The sequence below is a fragment of the Heterocephalus glaber genome, unplaced genomic scaffold, assembly GCF_053883595.1.
Source record: "Heterocephalus glaber isolate CG9 unplaced genomic scaffold, H.glaber_assembly_v1.0 deba00001606, whole genome shotgun sequence".
Taxonomy (NCBI): Eukaryota; Metazoa; Chordata; class Mammalia; order Rodentia; family Bathyergidae; genus Heterocephalus; species Heterocephalus glaber.
The window spans coordinates 28,163,153-28,176,250 of NW_028258377.1; positions in this window are offsets into that span (position 1 = coordinate 28,163,153).

Consider the following 13,098-nt stretch of genomic DNA (forward strand, 5'->3'; position numbering starts at 1 on the left):
GTACATTTGAGGTATACATTATGATCACATTCATCAGTGAGAATTTCTACCTGTACATGATAGATCTTAGTTCTTGTTTTTTCCCATTCCCCTGCCCTCCCTTCCACCCCTCCACCTCTCCCTATTTACAAAAGTTTTGTTTCCATTTTTTCCTTCTTTTCTCATATTTTTTCTCTCATTGGAGAAAAGATAACCTATTTAATAAATGGTGCTGGAAGAACTGGGTTTCAATTTGCCAACGATTAAAAGTAAACACATATCTCTCACCATGCACTAAACCAAAATCAAAATCAACCAATAATAAATGCTGGTGGGGCTAAGGGGAAAAAGGAACCCTTCTCCACTGTTGGTGGGAGTGTAGATTGGTGCAACCACTGTGGAAATCAGTATGGAGATTCCTCAAAATACTAGGAATAGAAGTCCCATTTGACCCAATATTTCCCAGCTGGGTATCTTCCCAAAAGAATTAAAAGAATCATACCACAGTGATCTATGTGCACCCATGTTCATAGCGGCACAGTTTGTAATAGCTAAAACTTGGAAACAACCCTGTCAACTGGTAACTGGATAAAGAAGATGTGTTTTTTTAATAAAAAGGAGTACTACTCAGCCATAAAGAATGATAAACTATGGGCCAGGATTTAGCTCAGTGGAGCTGCTCCTACCTCATAAGCACAAGGTCCTGAGTTTGATCCCTGGTACCAGAGGGGTGGGGGAGAATGATAAACTAGAGACATTGATAGCTAAATGGGTGCATATTGAGGCCATGCTCTTAAGTGAAATAAATAAGACACACGTGTAAATACCGAATAGCTTCTCTGGTGTGAGAAACTGAAAGTGTAACTAAGGATCAAAATGTATAAGAGATAATGTCAAATAGGAAGCAAAGGTTCAAAGGGGAAGGGGAAGTAGTGGGGGTGGGGGAAAGGAAAGGAGGCAAGTTGTATTCTTAATGCTAGGTAGAAAATAAAGTTATAAGGTGCATGTGTTTCTGACATTTATGGAACATAATATAATATGGGGACACGGGCAACAACAACAATAAAACAAGAGCGCTATTTTGAAATTTGAAAATTGTTATAAGTGAAATAAAAAGTGGACTAAAGGAGAGTAATTGTTGATTAAGCTACCCTAGGTAGAAGAAATAAAGATGGTCTCTGTGAAAGTAAGATAAACTTTGAAGGAGCCCAGTATTCAAAGACGCTAGAAAAGACATCACATTTCACACATGATGGCTTAAGAGGTCAATAATCTTGGCATGGTCTTGTTATTTTCAGATGGCCACATGTTGGCCAGAACTTACACTTTGAGGGGAAAGGTGAATGATGTAAGATTAGAGAGCTAGATGCCACTTTTCACCTTATAATCCAGGTAAAAGATTTTGAATAAAATTCAAAATAATTGAAGTGTTTTTAATTATATGTGTTGGTAGAGGAGGTGATTTAATTTTCATTTCTCAATGTTCTGTGGAGAACAGATTATAAGAGGGCAAGAGTTGGCATAGGAAAAGACTTTATGAACAAATCCTCCGTAGCACGAGAACTAGCAGAAAGAATCAACAACTGGGATTTCACCTTATTAAAAAGCTTCAGCACTGCAAGAGAAACTACCAACAGAGCTAAGAGACAGCCCACAATGTGGGAAAAAAATTTCACCAGCTGTCCCTCAGAGAAAGGTCTATTAGCTAAAATATATAGAGAACTCAAAAAAATCAGACCTCCCCAAATATAAAGACCCAATCCAAAAATGGGCATCTAAAATGAACAGACATTTCTAAGACAAAGAAGTAAAAGCAGCAAATAAACATATGAAAAAATGTTCAACATCACTGGTCATTCAAGAGATGCAGCTGAAAACAACACTGAGATTCCACCTCACTCCAGAAAGAGTGGCTGCTATCAAGAAATTAACCCTTCTCCATTGTTAGTGGGAGTGTAGACTGGTGCAGCCACTGTGAAATCAATATGGAGATACCTCAGAAAACTAGGATTAGAGGTCCCATTTGACCCAGGTATTCCTCTGCTGGGTATCTCCCCCAAAGAAATAAAAGAATTATACCACAGCGATGTATGTGCACCCATGTTTATAGGAGCATAGTATGTAATAGCTAAAACTTGGAAACAGCCCAATTGCCCATCAATTAGAGACTGGATAAAGAAGATGTGGGTTTTTTTTATAAATGGAGTACTACTCAGCCATAAAGAATGAGAAACTTGAAACATTTATAGCTAAATGGATGCACACTGAGGCCATACTCTTAAGTGAAATAAATAGGACAAGCATATGTAAATACCAAATAGTTTCTCTGGTATGAAAAACTAAAAGTGTAAATACGGATTGAAATGTATAATTGACAATTGAACTAGGAAGAAAAGGTCTAAAGGAGTAGGGGAAGTGGGAGGGGTAGGGGAAAACAAAGAAGAGAAAAGAAAAAAAATGAGAAAAGGAAAAAATGGAAACAAAGTCTTTGTAAATAGGGAAGCGTGGAGGGGTTGAAGGGAGGGCAGAGGAATGGGGAAACAATAAGAACCAAGATACTTCATGTAAAGGTACAAGATCCCAATGATGAATGTAACTGTATTGTATACCTAAAATGTACCAATAAACTTAATTAAAAAAATAAAAGGGCAAAATTAAAGCAAAGAGAACCCAGTGGAGTCTTTAGCAGAGGTCTAGGTAGCAGATGGTGGGGGTCTGGACGTGGGCAGTGTCTGTGAAAAAGGAAGTGAGAGAAAGCCCTGATTTGAGTTTTGATCAATTTTGGAGTCTATTCTTCTGTCTTGCACATACATTTTCCTCTGCAGCTTTGAGCCCCATGGAGACTCAGAGTCACATGACTAGAGCATAGCAATACCTATGAGTGACTTTGCATAGAGAAATCAAAAGGTTCAAGGTCAACCAGAGTATAAAGTAACTGGGCATGATTTGTAGCTCTGCCCTTCACAAAGGAGTTTGATCTGTCACTTCTCCAAAACACTGCAAGGGTTCACACACAGGTGGACATTGTACTCAAAGCAGTTTAATTATATTAAATTCACTGGTTTCTCTCATGTGGGCAAGCTCATGTTTACCATTTAGTTGTCACCTGCTTTCTTAGTGGAGAAAGCCTGACACAGAACATTCTCCCATCTCTAATTACAGCAGCAGGTCTGAGAGATAGTTAAAGTGATCATACACAGTGCAAACCACCCAAAACTTCTTTTCAACAAACTTAGTAAGACCAGGTAGGTTGAGAATTTTTTAAGGTAGTTTTTCTATTTCCATGCATGGATTCCTAGTTCTTAATATTGCCCTTGCCCCATAGCACAATCAGTTTAAAAGCCTGGAGAATGCTCCCTCTCTCCTGCTCTCCCACCATTCTCCTTGTCCTCTTTATACCCAACTAGACAGCCCCTTTTCCATTTCTCAAATACACTGAGCTCCATTTCAACCTCGGTACCTTTTCATTTTGCAGTTCACCCTCCCTGGAGCACAATTTCTTTTTGTCCTCATGTAACTAACTGCCTTCTATTGGACTCGGATCTTAGGTTAAATATGATCTTCCCTTAAAGTCCTTTTCTGATCAGTCTGGAGGCTCCATTTGTTTCTTTTCCTTTTATCTTCATGGCTTGCATTACTTCTTCCAATGACTTGGTCATCTATTTCTGTTCTGCATTGTTCCCTTCTCCCTCCACTAGAGCCACAGATTCTTGAGGATAAAGATCTCATCACCTCAACCTGCTCTAGACACAAGGTTAAAATAGTGTCTGTACATGGAAGACACTTCAGTAAAACTGGCTTAATGAATGAAGGTAGCACCAGAGCCTTCGGGAGTATGTCAGCTGCCCTGTTTAAACCTTCACACTCACCTCATACCCATATCAAACACCCTCAGGAGGTCATCTTTATTATTTTCTCAACATTTTATAGCTTTTTATTTCTGAAAGCAGACATCAAAATCAGGCCTGCTTCATGTTTAAGCACTTTCTCTTTATTACCATTCTAAATTGTGGTTTTTGAAATACGAATGAAAATTATGGTAAAATAAGATGGTGGAAATTTTCCATTTTAATCCCGTTTTTACCTAGCTGAAGGCCTTATCAACACAGTATCATTCATGCATCCAAGAAGTACAAGCAGCTTCTTTTTTTTTTTTGTACCGGGGATCAAACTCAGGTCCTTGCACTTGCGCAGCAGGCAGCGAAACCACTGAGCTAAATCCCCGGCCCGGCATTTTTTGTTTTCAATACACTGTACTGGATGATGAAGGCTCCTAGACTAAGGGACGAAAAATAATGTCCAGATTTCTTTTTTTATTTGCTATTTCAACAAACGTGTAATGGGCACCCACTATGTGCCAGTTACTATTGTAGTATCTGGCCCTACTACTCTCTCTCCTCCCAAATTCTGTGGCTGCCTGTCTTTCAGTGCCTGCTTTTCCATGCTTCCATTACCTATTTTTCTTGGCTCCACTTTTCAGCTGCAAAAAGTCTCCATCCATGTGGCAAAACAAACTGTCACAGTTTACTGTAGGACTACATCATCTCAGAGCAGTGATGACAAACCAGGAAAGAGCTTCTGCCTCCTCCTGCTTCTTAAATTCTAAAACCTCAAAAAAGACTGATTGCCTTAGACTGGGGCCATGTGACTTCACTTGGTCCTAGCGCTGTAGCTGGAGCACTCTAGTGCTCAGAAAAGCCAGACCTGGATGACCTCTTGTCCTCTGCCATCATCAGTCACATGGAATCATATGCAGTAATTGGAACAGCAGCCAGACAGTTGCCCATAAGAAGGGTGAGCAGACACTTGCTCAAATATGATGATTTAGCAACTGCTCACTAGACATCTATGAGCAGGGATAGTGACTGTGTGTTGGCCAGATTTCTCTTGCTGTGACCCAACAGTCAACTTAGTGGAAGAGAGGCTTATTTTGGCTCAAGGGTTCAGAGTTTCAGTCCATGATTGGTTGATTCCAGGGCAGAAAAATGTAGGGGAAAGAGTGTGGTCAGAGAAAGCTGCTCTTTCCTGGCAGCCAGAAAGCAGAGAGAGCAAGGAAGAACCACAGAGGAAGAGCTGGGGAAGAGAAATACCCTTGAACGCCATGTCCCCAGTGACCCACCTTATCCAATCAGACCCTACCTTCTAACAAACTCATTCCACTATGAACTCATCGATACGTAATCCGCTTGATGAAGTTGGAGCCCTGTGATCCATTCAGTTCCTCAAATTCCATCAGTGGGCAAATCAGCCTTAAACACAGTGAGGCTTTGGGGCCACATTTTGGATCCCGACCATAAGAATCTGCCTTATTCATCACTATTTCTCTCATTTTGAGGACAATTCCTCATCTTTGGACCTGTGAAATGATTTTTTAAAATATTTCATTACCTGCAAAAACATTTGCAATATAATGTACTTCATAATGGATGGCTAAACCAGGTATTATTGAGGCCTGCTGATCTACAGAGTGGGAATACTAATACTTAAGCTATATAACTTACCAAGCTCTTCTGATTAAATGCTATTAGATTGTGAAAAGGCTTTGAAAAGCATTAAACAACATACAAATACAAGGCATTTTGTTGTTAATAGTCAGCTAGGAATGAATGCTCAGCAGAATTGCCTAAATAGGCTCCTCAAGGGGTATGACCAAAAAAATGGAACTTTGCAGAGAAAGTTTTCAAGTGGCAAGAAATACTTAGGCAGCAAAAGACAATTTTCTAAAATGATGGATTTGAGAAGAATGAATCAGCGATGCATGTCAGTGCAAAGCATTATTTAAGAAGTCTGAAGATACTCCTGATTAAAAATATTTTCAAGAGTGACTTCAAACAGAAATAATAAAATTCTAGGCCCAAACTTGTTTATTTAACCCCTATGAATAACCACAATGCAAAAGCCTGAGCCTACATCATTTTAGGTTAGATATATGTCACCATCCTGGAAAAGGACAGGCAGAAAACAAGTCATATTTCTGTCCAAAAAAGACAAGTTCTCTTAATCATGTGAAGGAGTTAAGGCATAGGTAAACTGCTGCCATGGACCCACATACAGCATCTTAGAAGAGCAAGTTTGCATATCCCTCATAGCCCAAGGGTGGGAGGGGAGGGGAGAGGATTTAGCTCCATGGGGTTATTCTGAGTCACAGTCTGGCTGATTGGTTCTGCCGTTCTCCTTACTGATCTTCCATCTCTGGGTCCAGAGTGGATGCTACATCCTTTTTTCAGCCAAATGGAAGAGACCAGGAGAAAGAGTCCAGAGAGGTAGATTTGTCTTCCTGGAGACGACCCAGAATTTGCAAACATCACTCTGATTTATAATCCATGGGCCCTAACATAGTTGCAAGGTAACAATTAACCACCAGGGGGACTGAGCACTGATATCTCTAGCTGGACAACTATATACCCAGGCAACTCTTGGGGGCAAGGCAAAGGGATTGTTTCTAAAAGGAAAGAGGACTATAGCTACTCTAGGACAAAATAGGGTCTTCGTTATGCATGGGTCATGCATATATTGAGTTCATGCCATGTTTGAGGCACTGTGGGAGGTCCATCAGTGTATAAAATGATGGCCTGCATTCCAGAGAGGGTGTGGGCATGAACAGAAATAACTCATCTCTAAAGTTGAGTGTGATTGGCAGTAAATATAAATTTAGTGTTATGAAAGTTTAATGAAGGGAGAGATTCTTTTCCTCTGAATAGAATTTAGGAAAAATTCCTGGAGGAGGTAAGATTTTAAATGAGCCTTTACGAATGGACAGGACTAGGATAGACTAGTAGCTGGAGTTAGGGAAAAGGATGAGAAAGAGGGAGAAGGACCTTTGGACAGTGTGGAGGAATAATTTGCATCCCAGCCAGAATCATTTTCAGAGCTATAGCTCTCTGAAGCCATCCAGTAATCCTACAAAAATGACCACATGAAAGCTAATACTGCTGGTTGTCTTTGAAAATCCAATTTTTCCAATTTCTTAGTAATAAAAATCCTAACTTTTTTTGAAACTTTATAATGGTAGATGTCAATGTCAATTGTGTATGATTACATGTTTTGATGTGTGTATACATTGTATATTGATCACATCAGAGTTTTTAGCATATCACCACAGCATGCATTTATCATTTGTGGTAAGAATGTTCAAAAGCCTCCTTTCTAGCCATTTTGAAATATGCTAGAAATAGTGTTAACTACACTCACCCTGCTGTGCCATAAGCACCAGAACTTAGTCCTCCTATTTCCTCATAACTTTGAATCTCTTGACTGCCCTGCTGAAAAACCCTCTCCCGATCTTCCCCTTCTCTGTCACCCCCAGTCTCTAGTGACCACTGTTCTACTCTCTACTTCTATTAGATGATGTTTTTTGGATTCCACACCTGAATACAATCACACAGTGTTTGTCTTTCTGGGACTGGCTTATATCACTTAGCATAATGTCTTCCGGGTTCATCCACGTTGTCCCAAACAACGGGACTTCATTCTGTGGTTGAATATTATTCCAACATAGACATGTACCACAGTTTCTTTTTCCCTTCATCTATTGTTGGCCATTTCAGTTAAATCTAAGACTTAGCTATTATACAGGATGTGATAAACATGAGTGTGCAGATGTTTCCTTGATGTACTAATTTCATTTCCTTGGAATATATACTCAGTATTGGGACGGATGGGTCATACAGTAATTCTAGTTTTAGTTTTTTAAAGAACATCCATGCTATTTTCTATAATGATAATACTAATTTACATTTGCACATATAGTGTATAAGGGTTCCCTTTTCTACCTTGATCAACTCTTGTTTTCTTTTGTCTTTTTAATAACAAGCATTCTAACTGGAGTGAGGTAGTATTTTGGTGTAGTTTTACTTTGCATTAATGATACTAAATATGTTGGCTTTTGCATGTCCTCTTTTGAGAGATATCTATTAAAGTCTTTTGTCTATTTTTTAATTGGGGTATTTTGTTTTGTATTTCTGTTGAGCTATTTAAGTTTCTTATGTACTCTGTATACTAAGTCCTTGTCAGCTACTTTCTTCCTTTCTGTAGATAGTCTCTGATCTCTTGGTTGTCTTCTTCACTGAGCAAAAACTCTTTAGTATGAGAAAATTCCATGTATCTATTTTACTTCTGTTGCCTGTGTTTTTGTGGTCTCATGTTTAAAAAAAATCCTTTTCAACTGCAAGTGTAAACAAGGATTAAAATAATTAAAATGAATAATTGATAATTTGAAATAGGATAAGGTCCAAAGGTGTAGAGGTGGTGGCAGGGGACGGGAAAAGGGAAGAAGGGAAAGGAAAAATTACGAGAAAAGAAAAAAAAATGGAAACAAAATCTATGTAAATAGGGAAAGGTGGAGAGGGTGAAGGGCGTACAGGTAATGGGGGAAAAATAAGAACTAAGATACATCATGTTCAGATACAAGCACCCAATGAGAAATGTAAATGTATACAATGTACCAATAAAAGAATTTTTTTAAAAAATCCTTATCTGGCCCAATGTTGTGAAGAATTTCCCTGCATTATCTTCTAGCTGTTTCAGTTTGGAGTTTTACATTTGAGTGTTTAAATTCATTTTGAGTTGATCTCTCTATATATATGAGAATTGGGGCTTCAGTTTCAGAGAATCCTAAATATCAGTTGAGCAGATTGAGCTTTCTGTAGAGCTGTATGTGATCATGTGACCAAGTTTTGGCCAGTCCAGTAGACATGAAAGTACTGTAATGCAACTACTAGAATATCTTGTTAAATAAACAAAATTCCTCCCCTTTTCTTGCTGTTTGGAATTTATATGTGATGGCTAGACCTCTTTGAGCCATTTTGGATGAGAGGAATGAGAATCAGCCCTGGAAGGGGTAGAACAGAGAGTTGTTCCCTATAAGTCTTTAGATGCATAATCAGAAAATTTGGAAATCTTTTATCACCTTCAGTTGTATCACATTCTGGTGTATACCAGCAGCTCTCAGGCTCCACGTACTTGTAAGCCAAACTTAAGAATGGAAGAGAGTTTACCCAACAGACAGTATTATTTTCTTATTATTATCGCAGGAAATTACTACAAACTGAGCAGCTTAAACAATATAACTTTACTTTTCTATCTTGTTCTATAAGAAAGAAGTCCAGTGTTACACACAGGCACTAACTCCCCACAAGGAATGTAATCATTATGTAATGCAGAGATGTACTAATAAAAGGCAAAAACTGGAAAAAAAAATAGGACAACTTCTGAACATAAATTAGACTTCAATAAATTTGTTAAAAAGTGAAAAATAAATCCATTATTTTTTCCAAAAAAGGAAGGAAAGAGGAAGGAAGGCAGGGCAGGCCAGCCAGCCAACATAGCCCTCCATAGTCTAGAATCAAGATGTTGGCAGAACTATGTTCCTTTCTGAAGATGCTGAGGGAAAATCTATTCCTTTTCTTGTGCAGGTTATTGGTTGAACTTAGTCCCTTGGCACTGTGGGACTAAGACACCGTTTCCTCCCTGGCTTTCAGCTGAGGCCTTCAGAGGTTCTTGTGTTGTTTGCCTCGTGATCCCTTTCCTCCATGTTCAGTCCAGCAACAGTGCATCAAGTAGTCCACATTACTCTTCAGATCTTTCCTTGCATTCCATCACTACATGTCTCTGATATCCCTTCTGCCTTCCTTTTCACATATCTCTGATGATTCCTTCAAATCTGAGCACATTTGAGGACTGATGTGCTCATATTGTGCCGACCTGGATGACCCAGGATGATCTCTCTATCTTAAGGTCTGTAACCTTACTGCCATCTCCAAATTTCCAGTGTGTAACATATTTGAAGATTCTGGGGATTGGAGCATGGACATCTTTGGAAAGCTATTATTCCATTTACCATGGCTAGAGAGTATGAGATTCTCTCAGCACCCTCATTCTCCTGTAGATTTAAGATACTGTTGCAGCTTTCTTCCTAATTTACAATTGGAATAACCCAGGGAAAAGTTAACTCTGGATACATACATATTACCCAGACCAGTCAGGAACCCTGCCCTGTTGTAACTCTCTGGAAAAATGTAGCATCTTTGCTCAGTCCTCATATATGGTGTGTGTGGTGTACCAACCCCCAAAAGACACCTAATGGATGTTTCTAGGCCTTAGTTTCAAACCAAATTTGGTGAGTGCACAAAGTAGTTCGCTCCAGTAAGTATGGAATGAGGACCAGGGTAAAAGACTAGGGTCTTTCTCTATCCTTAAGCCTAGAACCTAAAGGAGCCTGAGCAACTCTAAAAAATTACTCAGGTGTTGCAGAAATCTCGGAAACAAATATACAGAGACACAGAATTTGGATAAAATAATAAAATTTCTTCTCGCGAGCTGACAGGAATGCCAGAAACCAGTCTGGTCAGTATCCGTGCCCCCTTCGTTCAGCATTTCCCTTTTTATATACTTTTTAGCCATTATCTCATTCCTAGTGGTCTTTGATATGTAAATACAATTCCAGTTCCTATTTACAAGTCACAGACACAAGATAGGCCATATACATTGTAAATTCACCCTGGCATGGTAACTTTGTTAGGTTAATGAAGTTACTGGTTAGAGTCAGATAATCCTCACCTTAAACAAGAAGTTACAGGAAAAGCAAATCTTAAAAGAACACATTACTTATTTTGCTTCTACAACTACCTTAATATTCAATCTATTAAGTTATCTAAAACTTTTCTTTATCACAGGTTTATAGAATGGGTTACAAAGTACAAATTCCTTAGAGATCCTCTCAGGTTAAGGCTGAGATAGGATTGGAAAATTATATATCACATCAAGGCAGTAATTCCAGAGAGAAGAGAAAAAAAGAGGTAGCAATTGCTCCTTGAAGAAAATAAGGAATTGGAGCGCCATCCAAATGATCTGGATGGATCTGAGGAAAGGTAATGGAATTAGTAGTCCTCTTTCTACTAATTCAACTGTGGCTTGATCTTCGTGATTTCTCCCTGTATGCTCGGGGTAGGAAGGCGTTTCAATGTGCTGTTTTGGATCCTTGCTTACCCTGTTTCCTTTATATCCCTAACTTTGAGTACTACTTTGCACAGAGTACTCAACATATATGTATTTGCATAAATAAATTACTGATTGGTGGATTGACTGGTTGGTTGGTGGGAACTCAAGTGCTTTAGCTTTTGTTTCCCACTGGACAAAAAAATTACCTAGCAGTTAAAGCTTGTGTTTTGAAATCAGACACGGATTTAGGTCTCACCTCTGTCTTTTATTCTGCCACCATGCTTCCCCAGGAACTTACTTGAGCCTGTTTCCTGTCTATAAGTTGTAGCCAGTGATTGCTATTTGGCTTTGTGAGGTTTCATTGAAATAAGAGATGAAAAGTGCTTAGCATAATGCTTAGCAGGCTCAAATTAGTTACCTTTTAATATCAATGCAAACCCTCTGCTCCTGCAAAAGTGGTCTCCCTTTGATCTTCAGACTTCATTCCCACTACCTGCCTCTGCTTGTGTTGTTGGCCTAAACCCCTAGCCTTTCATTCACAGCTGTAAGTACATGCATACATACAAATAACATCGGGGCCAAAGGCAATTTAAGTGCCATTTTTCTCATGAAGCCAACTCTTATGGCCCCAGCCAGAAGATATTTCTTCACTATAGAATCCTTGAATAATGATTAAGTCATTTTAATATTTTCACATAACACAGTATCTGGCATAATATAGAAATCTAACACATTTTGGAGGGATGGGTGGATGAATAGATGAAAATTCAACTTGGTTACATGCACTGGCAACTCCACAGGGACTTATTATCTTTATACCCCTGACTAGTCAGCATAGTGCCTCACCCATGGTAGGCACTCACTAAATGTTGGGTGGATGGGGATTAAGGAAAAGAAAAATCAGAGAAAGAAAATTAAGACCAATACCCACCTGGAATCTTTCTCCTTTCAGGGCATCCTATTGAAAGGAGTTATTGAGTAGAGAAGCAGGGAGTTGACAGCCGCTCTCTGGACTCTCTCCCAGGGCCTTTTTAGAACAGGAAAGTTAATTAGGGAACCAGATTAACAGTTTCTTTTTTGATACAGTCAAAGTAAAACCAGCAGGATGCAATTTAGCTCTTCCCCACTTTCCAAATAGCAGCAAATTTTCATACAAAACAAAGAGACACTTGAATTGCAAATTACTTAGAGAATCAGCTAGCAACCCCAACGGAAGAACATTTCTGCAACTTTCAAAGCCAGGCTGTTGCCTTTTCAGATTTAACCATGTCGTGGGACCTTCCCAAAAGCGAGGGCATCTTGATACTTCAACTCTAGGCCAAGTGGAAAGAAGAAGCAATTGCTTGAGGTTTTGTGGAGCAGTCTAGCATCATCTTTTGCTCAGAAAATGATCCTCCTCTCCAGATCATCGCTGACACTCAGACCACCATGCTTTACTCATGGAATGAGGGTCTCCAGGGGTCATCTCATTCTTAGTAAGACCAGATGCTCATGAGGTGAGAAGGAACACTATGAATAACGCAAGTGGTGAGGATGTGTGAGGCAAAGATAGTGTGTGAAGATTGGAGTGAACCATATATCCCACTGTTGCCATACAGGAACTCTGGACCGTTATTGAGTGTTGCTGGAAAGTTCTGAAAAGTCTGTAAACTGGATTGTTAATTGAAATATTCTTAGCTGTTGCATCTAATTGGAAGGAAAAGAAGGAAGGAAGGGGAAGGGAAAGGGAAGCAGACACACATAGACCGAACACCTATTTGTTGGACATGTCCTGTGGATTACCAGTTTATAACTTCTGACCTGGTATAATTTCCTTATTTGAAACATAGGGAAACTAAGGTCAAGAGAAGAAAGTAACTTGTAAAAGATCAGAGTAGTATCCTCCATCGCCTAGCTGATTACACCACAAGCCTCTCTCCAGTCCCTGTCTCTGGGAAGACATAAGGCAGTTTCATTTTAACAAGAGCATTTTTAAACTTTTTCTGATTTAAATGAATTTCTATTTTCTGCAGAGAATTCAGAAGACAGAGCAAGGATGATAAAATAAAATAAAATTGCACAATGGTACCATTTTCTTTATGGAGGGACTGGAGGCTGGGGTGGGAACCTAGCTAAACACAGGCTGCTTCCAGACACAGCCACTGGAGGGCAAGGTGGCACCTCAGTTGGGTTAACCCCAGC